Source organism: Cavia porcellus, unplaced genomic scaffold (assembly GCF_034190915.1).
Source record: "Cavia porcellus strain 051 isolate PalLab524CR breed Dunkin Hartley unplaced genomic scaffold, mCavPor4.1 scaffold_17, whole genome shotgun sequence".
NCBI lineage: Eukaryota > Metazoa > Chordata > Mammalia > Rodentia > Caviidae > Cavia > Cavia porcellus.
Genome location: NW_026947500.1, coordinates 67850963 through 67860653, shown reverse-complemented (window position 1 = coordinate 67860653; position 9691 = coordinate 67850963). Strand labels below are relative to the sequence as shown.

General features: G+C 37.1%; 1 long non-coding RNA gene across 1 annotated transcript; it reads right to left on the bottom strand.

Annotated features, from left to right (window-relative positions):
• Positions 1 to 4192: 4192 nt before the first annotated feature.
• Positions 4193 to 9103, bottom strand: LOC134471039 (uncharacterized). Its single transcript, XR_010040377.1, has 3 exons — positions 9010 to 9103; positions 5482 to 5574; positions 4193 to 4902 (listed from the first exon to the last, which is right to left on the bottom strand). It is a non-coding gene; the product is annotated as an uncharacterized LOC134471039 (long non-coding RNA).
• Between the last annotated feature and the right edge of the window lie 588 nt (positions 9104 to 9691).

Sequence of the window (9691 nt, the reverse complement as noted above, 5' to 3'; positions counted from 1 at the left end):
GTTTGATATAGTTCTATCTTTTTTATTCCTTGTTTTTTGCTTTTATTGACTCTATTTTTGGTGTTTTTAAGACCAGTGTCATGAAGGTTTCTTCCTATGTTTTATCCTAGGAGTTTTATGGTTTCATAGTTTCAGATTCAGTCTAATTCATTTAGGATGGATTTTTGTGTATAATGTGTAATAATGGTCCATTTGCATCCTTTTCCATATGGATATCTAGTTTTCAGTCATTACCATATATGAAGTTATAGTCTTGTGATATTTGTTAAAATTAGTTGTCTGTGCATTTGTTGATTTCCTTTTTTTTTTTTTTTTTTTTTTGTACTGGGGGTTGAACTCAGGGCCTTGTACATGCTTGCACTGTACTACTTAGCTACATCCCCAGCCCCTGTATTCCTTTGCATTGATTTGTGCTTCTGGTTTTGATTACTGTTTTGATTACTATAGCTTTGTGATATAATTTGAAATCAGAATGTGTGATACTTCCATTTTATCTGTTTTGGACCAGGGATCAAACTCATGACCTTGTGCTTACTGGGCAGGCACTTGAACCACTGAACTAAATTCTTGGCTCTCTTCATTTTATTCTTGCTCAAGTTTTTTTTTTTTCTTTTTCTTTTTGGAGTTTCGTATTTCTGTATGAATTTTAGGATTTTTAAAATAACTCTGTGACAAATGCCATTGGACTCTTGAAAAGTGCCATTAAATTTGGCATATTGGGCCAAATTTAATTTTCAAATATTGGACATTTTCAAATATTATTTCAATTCATAGACTTGGAAAGTAACATTTACTTCATCAGTGTTTCATTTGTTTTAGTTTGTCAATCTTCTCTTTGATTAAATGTATTTGTAAGGTTTTTGTTTTGTTCTTGTCAATGAGATTATTTTCTTAATTTCTTTTTCAACCAACAGCTGTTCATTTTTAGTGTATAATAGTACTATTTTTATTAGGGAATATTTACAATACATAATAGTTAACCCATTTATGACAGCAATTGCAGTTTTTTGAATTTTTGCATAAAATTCATATTAGTTACCTAGAAAAATTTAAGTAACAAGAATCTGAAGGCATTTTTTGTTTTGGTTTTGGTTTGTTTTGAGATAGGGTCTTGCTTTGTAGTTCAGACTGGTCTTGAAGAACAAGAATTTGAAGAGAAACAAGTTGTATTGTTTTATTGATTGATGGGTGTTCCAAAAATGGAACATAAGGCATTAAAGAGTTAATATTCATTGGAGAAATTGATGCATATGGATACACTACTGATTTTTGTATATTTATTGATTTCATGTCCTGCTGTTTTCCTGAATTCATTTATTATTATTTCCTGAACGATCATTCTTTAGGATGATCATTAGGATATTCTATATTCAAGATGATGTCATCTGCAAACAATTTAAATTCTTTTTTATTTGGATGTCTTCTCTTTTTCGTGCTTAGTTAATGATTGGAACTTGGATGGTGGAACTTGGATGGTTATGATTAATAGAAGGTAGAAGCCTAGGCTCTCTTGTTCTTGTTTATTTTCTTTTTTTTTTTTTCTTAAAGAAAAAGCTTTGAGCTTTTCACTGTTTTAGTATGATGATAACCATTGCCTTGTCATATACTGTCACTATTATACCCAATTTGTTGAAAGTTGGTACTAAGAAAATATGAATTTTGTTAAAACACCTTTTCTGCATCTTTTGCAGTGATTTTCCTTTCATTTTGTTGTGATGCATGACATTTATTGATTTTTCATATGTTAAATCACCCGTGTATTACTGCTGTAAATTTCAATTGCTTGTGATGCATGATCCTTTTTAATAACTGTTTCAGGCTGGGTGTAGTGGCTCATGCCTATAATTCTAGCACTCGGGAGGCTAAGGGAGGCGGATCACTGAGTTTGAGGCCAGCCCAAAATGCATAGTGAAACCTTGTCTCAAAAAGACCCAAAGGAAAAAAATGGCTTCAAATTTGAGTGGAGTAACTTTGCCCTTCGAAAGACACAGTGGCTAACTGCATCAAAAACAAAATACAGCTGTGTGGTGCCTACAAGGGACCCTTTCACTTTTAAGGACACAAGTAAATGGGAAGTGTAGGAATGTGAAAAGATATGCCTTGCAAATAGAAACCAAAAGAAAATGGGGGTCACTATACCTGCCTCAGATGAAACAGATACTAAGTCAAAAACTAATGCAAAAAAATGAAATAAGGGTGAGGTAGTTACCTCATCAAGAGGACAGAACACCTTGCTGGGTGCAGTGGCACACTCCTGTAATTCCAGCTACTTGGAGGCTGAGGTGGGAGCATCACAAGGTAGAACCTGGGCAACAGTGGGAGATGCTGTTTAAATAAGTATGTATATACTCTGTATTATATACTTGTGTGTGTAAAATACAGTTATAATATATTTATATATATCTTAACACTAAATTTATTAAGAGTAATACAAGTTATTTTTGGCCTCTACAGTTATAAGAGGTGCTCAAAGTGGTGGCCACTAGCTTACAGACATTTATTAGTATGATTAACTGCCAAAGTTTGTATACATCTTTTTGGTGGCTTGTCTCTGTACTTAATGACACAGCAGCTAAGAAGGGGAATATCAGCTATCTGATCAAGAAATAAGTAGTAATACAAAAATAGCAGGGTCTTAAGTACCCCTTTCAACGCTGTATCCATCGTTGAAACTATTGTGTAGACTGAAAATCAGTAAGATATATTGGATGTAAACTATACTTTATCCTAAATGAATTTAATATACCTATTCAGAAAATCCTGTCCAAAAGCAGCAGAACATACATTGTTTAAGTGTGGAAACATTCTCTAAGATTGAGTACATTATACTTTATGCAGATTTCATTTTACCACTGTTCCCTTTAATCAGAGTCAAGATTTATAATCTCACTTTGCATTACTCTTGATACTGTCAAAATCCACAGTAATTATGCTTATTTAATGGTTGCATGTTACTCATTTGTATGTAATATAATTACTGATGAGTTTGAATTTACTTCAGTGATTTTCACTGATATTTTTTAATGCATCATTTTGTCATTAAATTATTTTTATTCTTAGAAATCTGAATGTATGTAATTTATTACCTAAAGATTTTTCTGTTTTAGAAGACTTAGTATCTTTCCTTTGTCATAAAGTGTAAAAAGTTTTGAGCACAGTGATTTTTTGTGTCAGAGAATTTAGCTAAAAGACTGATAAGTTAGCTAAAAGACTGCTGTGGAGTAGGACAAGGTGAAACAGTGCTAACAGACTAGCAGGCACAGCACACAGCTGATGAAGAGGAACAAAGATCATTAGGACCAGTTCTGAGACCCAGACACTGAAATATAACCCAGAGACATAGTGTGATCTATGAAGAATGGTTCCAAATGCTTTGTCAGGTCTTCTAATTATGATCAGTCACTGTTTGTTTTTTGTTTTGATTGATTTGTTTTTCCAGTCATAGGGATTGGAAAACCCCTTCACAATGAACCCATGGCCATTGGAGAGCACTTCAGACTGAAATGTATCTGTAACCCATTTATGTTTTTATTTTGAGAACTTGTGATTCTCCTGCCTCAGCCTCTTAGTGGGTTAACAACATGGGTATATTACTTAACACTCCTTGTAGGTTAGAAGTATGGGTGTGGCTTAGCCATGATTTCTGTTCAGGATTCCATAAAATTGAGACCAACGGTTGTCCATGGTACATGTTTCTCAGGATGCTGACACATCTAAGAATGTGCTTGCAGTGCACCTTAGAAGGGTATACTGGGACCCGGGCCCTTTCTCTCTCCTTGCTCTCCAGTGGACATGGGTTAACAAGTTTCTCCCAGCACCTGCTTCTGCCCTGATATGCTGCCTCACCTGAATGAGCACCAAAGCAACAGGACCAAGCCACCATGGATCTCAGAAACTATAAGCCAAAATCTTTCCTCCTTAAAGTCCTTTAACTCAAGATATTTTGTTACAGTGACCAAAGCTAAAATAGCATAAGCACAGGTATTCTGTCTGCCCCACTGAATGTAGGTATAAAACCTGGCAGAATGCATGGAGAAGCTTTTGAGGAATTTGAGAAGTAAACTACCACAACCATACAGCTCTTGAAGTTCCTGGGGTGAAAGACCATCAGAGGATGAGAAAATAAAGAAGGGACAAAGCTGGGGTCAGGTGGAGCCCTTCTCTACTGATGAGAGGAAAGGAAAGGAACTGCTTAACCACTGTAGCACATTTATTTATATACTCAGAAGGATGTCAGTTTCAATTGCTGCCTAGTAACCCACTGCTTGGATTGTCTAGGGACTTGGTGTTTTTCACTGGCTTGCCCTGGGCACTCTGTTTTTGAGATGGCACCTGCAAGTGTGGTCATTTTCCAGCTTCAGAGGCTCCCAACAATAAATACTAGGCAATAAGTGGGAAAAAAATCCCATGAGACTTCAGACTACCAGCAAACAGTGCTGCTAAAATACCCAGAAATGGATGTGAGCACCACAGAGGTGTACAAAGCTTTCCAGTTCTTGCACAGCCCACAGGGAGGAGACTGACTCACCTTTAAGTAAGGGCTCTAAAAGTACAAGTTTTTGAAAACTGAACGCACATTGAAGTCACAACCCCACACAGCACAACCACACAGTGCTGGTTAAAACTTGGAAGTTGAACCCAAATGAGTAACTAGCTGACTTAAAAATAACTACATTCTCCACAGGATTGACTGGGGGGATTAAACTGTGGGAGGCAGACCTGTGCTCCAACAGAAATATCCCCAGCCCTCTCTGTAAGGTATAAGTATCCAGGGTGCCAAAACAAAATATTCAAAATGTTTGGGATGTAATCCAAAATTACTCAGGGTACTGTAGTATTTGTCACATTCTCAAGAGGTCTGTGTGGCCGTACCAGAAGGCTAACATTCATGACACTGGTGTCCTGTAAGAGGAAGAGAAAGTGGGATATGATACAAATTTTTAAAGGAGTAATGAAACACCAATTTTGTGAAAAACTAATCTTGAGGCTTAAAAAGTTCAATGACCTAACACATGATAACTGTAACGAAAGGTAGACCCAAAAATAAACAGCTGAATGTTGAAGACAGAGAAAACCTTGAAAAGAGCGTGAGAATAACCTATTTTTTATGGGGTAAATGTAAAGGCTACAAGCAAATTAAACATCTTTTTCTTTGGGCAGTGCTGAAGTTTGAACCTGAGGTCTTGTGCATTCCAGTTAAGGGCTCTACCAGCAAGGTTCATCCTCAATCCTTAAGAGCACATTTATTTATTTATTTATGTGTGTGGGGGTTTTTTTTTTTTTTTTTTTTTTTTGATGTTAAGAATCAAACCTAGGGCTATACTACACAAGGCTGTACTGCTGATCTACACCATCAGCCCTGAATTAAACATTTTTAAGGACTGAGAGAAAAAACACAGACTTAAACATTGGTGTTGGACAGAGGGACTATATTATACTAGGATGTTCTCTTTATTTGTCCTTAGTAATTGTCTTCCTTACATGCATGCAGCTGCTCAAGCTCCAGGTGGTGACAGTTCTGCGTTTCTTTTTGATTGAAGCAGTAATATCGGAGGTAGGTTGTGGCAAAGCTGGCTGGGAAAATAAGTGGAACCTGTCAATTTCAAGATCCCAGGACAGCAGCAGTTCCCCAAGAGCATATCTGGACTTGTGCTCCCATGAGAACTGACGACATATAAAGGCACAAATGCCACAAGGAGCCCACTATCATGAACCACCCCTCACAGTAGCCCACTCTGTCTTCTAGACTAGGGTGTACTTTTTTTGTGTGTGCTGTTTTTCTCCTTTCCTCTTTTATTTGGCCAAGTTTGCTCTACAGAGCCAGTTTTCCCCTCACTTCCAATACATTTTTGGCACCATTTTGGCTTGTCATCCAGTTCTTCGTTTGAGGCAAGGATATAGAGTAGAGGATATAGAGATCCACAATATACAGTGGGCCATTTCTAAAGAACTACTTGATAACAACAGGACCTAACAGGAGGCCCTCAGGTCCTGAGGTGGGGATGTGCCCACGGAGATGACTGTGCATTCCCAGCCGCCAGTCTCTTTGCTTCCTGGTTCATGCTTAAGTGGTTTGCTCCTTCCTGCACTCTCACAGTGATGTGACACTCTTGCCAAATGCCTAGAGCAGTGGCACTACCTGACCTCAAATAAGGAGCCAAAATTAATCTTTCTATCTTGCTCTTGCCTAGTCAGAAGCTGTGGAAATTTAAAGGGAACTTGTTTGTATGCAAATACTCCCCAAAAACTACCCGAAGTAATCCTTCTGCTCTACCACGATTTAACAAGTGCTGATTTTTCCCCACTCTGGCAGTACTTTCTGGTCAAAAATTGAAAAGCAAATCCTGACCTTCATATAGAAATGGAAAAATAAACACCGTATAGCCAGCAGACTCTTTAAAGAAAGTAATACAGCTAGAAGATTCACATTTTCAGATTTTAAAATGTGTTATAAAGTTATATGTAGCAGATGTGGTGGTACTGCCTGTAATCCCAGCACTCCAGATTCTCGTGAGTTCAAGACCAGTCTGGGCTACCTAGTGAGTTCAAGGCCAGCCTGAACTACATAGTGAGACTCTGTCTCAAAAAATAAAAACCAGGGCTGGGGATTTAGCTCAGTGGCATAAGTGCCTGCCTTGCAAGTGTGCGGTTGTGAGTTCGATCCCTGGTACCGATAAAGACAAAAAAAACCAAAGAAAACAATGTGGTGACTTGGGATAAACATATGAATTAATGGGCTTCAGTTGAGAGTCCTGAAGTAAACCCTCAGAAATGATGAATTAATTTCTAGTAAGGTGGTCAGAGTAATTCAATGGGGATAAAAAAGAATGCTTTCAACAGCCACGCATGGTGGTGCATGCCTGTATGTGTATTTGGGAGGCTGAGGCAGGATGGCTATCACACATTTGAGGCCAACCTGGGTTATGTAGTCAATTCAAAGCAGACCTAAACTATACAGCAAGACCTTGCCTCAACAATAACAAAAGCTGGTGGAGCAGCCCCCCAGCATGGAGTGGGCCAGTGAGACAGGATATTTTCTAGAGGGTCCCTACAGAAAGCACTGGTTGTTGAGTGAGTTGAACTAGTGCTATGTTTTGGTGCACAGACACATGGAACACAAGTGGGTGAGTGGGGCTACCATTTTATCTCAAAGCGCAAATCCTAGCACAACAGTCGTGGGTCACATCATTGCCAAAATCCTGAAGTGGAAGGAGGGAAGAACCATCCAGTCATAGCAGACTACTGGCAGTTGGGAAGCAGACTAGGGGGAATTCTGCAAAAAGGTAGGAACTAGGACCACTCAGACTATGTACTTATCTAAGACCACCATGAAAAAACAAATGTGGCAATAGAGGAAATAATCTCCCAGGTTAAAAAAAAAATCAAAAGACATGCCCAATAAATCTAGAGTGGCCACAAACAAAAAGTAGAAGAGCTTGGGAAATGATAAAAACCATGAATGCGCAACAGGAAAGAAACAAGTCATGATACAGATTCAAATGGATATCCAGGTAATACATGGCTTCCATTGAAACTGTACACAACAGATTGAACAAAGAAGACAGAATATCAGATCTGCAAGTCAGGATTAAGGTTAGCAACATGAAAGAAAAGATATCTTAAAAATAACAAGGGACCATGAAAAAAACCAGTCCAACCATTGCAAGGAAAAACAGATTGATCTGAGTCAAGGAGAAAGTCAGATGTAGTACAAACGTCATAAAAACCTCTTCATACAAGTAATGGCAGAGAATTTCCCAAACGGATAAAGAATTTGACATACAAATAAATGAACCATATAGAATCCAAATAGCCATGACTAAAAATAAATCTACACCGAGGCATATAATAATCAGTATTCTAGAAATTCAGCATAAGAACAATATGAAAAGCAGTTAGGAAAAAAAAAAAGTTCTGGGGATATAGCTCAGTAGCACAGCATGTGCCTGCCAAATGTGAGGTTGTAAGTTCAATTTCTAGTCCAAAAATAAATAAATAAAAGCAGTTAAAGAAAAGTAAATAACTTATTAAGGGAAGCCGATTAGAATCACAAGAGACTCCTCAACAAAGCCTTAAGTCAAGGAAGCTTGGAGTGAGGTATTTCAAGGCCCAAAAGAAAACAACCTCCAACCCAGATTGATGTGCCCCACAAAATTCTCTTTCAAAATCAGTGGGGAAATAACATACTTCCATGTTAAAGAACAACTGAAGAAATTCATGGCTGTCAAACCAGTTCTCCAAAATGCTTTGAAGGATATTCTAGAAAGAGATAAGGAAGATCGCAATTCTAAGAACACTGAAAGACGCCAACAGGCAGGATAAGCAATTAAACATGGGATAGACAGGGTACCAAGAAGGAAAATAATATGAGAAAGATAAGCCAATATATATGTTATAACCATCAATGAAAATGGTCTCATTCACCAATCAAAAGAAACAGTTTGCCTGGGGACTTTGGTCAGCAGCATAAGCGCCTGCCTGGCAAGCGTGAGGTCATGAGTTCGATCCCTGATACCAAAAAAAAAAAAAAAAAAAAAAAAAAGATTTTAAAGACCTAGAATTAAAACAAAAATAGTAAGAAAGTTTGGCACAATGCATCAAGAAGCAAGAAACAATATGCTGCATGCAAGAAACACTTTAGTCAAAAAGAAATTCACACACTGAAAGTCAAAGGATGGAAAACAGTACTTCATGTGACAGGAACCTGGAAAAAAGCAGGGGTAACTATTCTATTTGGAAACACTAGGAACTTCAAGCAAGACTGGAGATAAGGTTACTACAAACTTGTTAAAGGAAAACTAAGAAGACATAATCACAAACATATATGTCACAAATACAGGTGCATTCAGCTACAGAAAACAAATATTAAGACATGAAAAATTAAACACTAACATGGTCGTTAATAAGAGACCTTAATACCATCCATTACAAATACACAAATCAACTAGACAAAAAAAGTCAACAATGAAATATCAGAACTGAACCAAACTTGTGAAGAAATGGACTTACAGTGTTTACGGTATTGTACTCCACAACATCAGAATACACATTCTTCTCAGTAGCATATGGGATATTCTCCAAAATGCTTTGATGGATGTTCTAGAAAGACATAATGTTTTACCCCACAACATCAGAATACACATTCTTCTCAGCAGCATATGGGATATTCTCCAAAGTAGACCACATGCTATACCACAGAACATGCATAAGTAAATGCAAAGGAATTTATCAATGAAAGTGAAAGTCAATGGCAAAATAACCCCACAAAAACTATATAAACACATGGAAATTAACCCACCCTCCTGAAGAACCAGTGAGTCACAGATGAAATTAAAGAAGAAACCAATTTGTATGGACAAATGATACTGCTGATACAACATACTGTAACTTATTGGACACAATGAAAGCAGTCCTAAGAATGTAACTGATAAGTCTCACATCTGAAAAACAGAACTAGCTTAAATAAACAACTTAATGTTGAACCTCAAACTTTTATAAAAAAATAACAAATGAGACCCAAAGCTCTTATGAGGGAGAAAATTATAAAGATAAGAGCAAAAATTAATGCAATAGAGACTAAGAAAACAAAAAAAAAAAGAATTAGAGAATTTGAGTTGGTTCTTTGAAAGATTAAATAAAATTTATGAATTCTTAGCCAAACTTATCAAAAAGAGATGAAAAAAGACTCAAA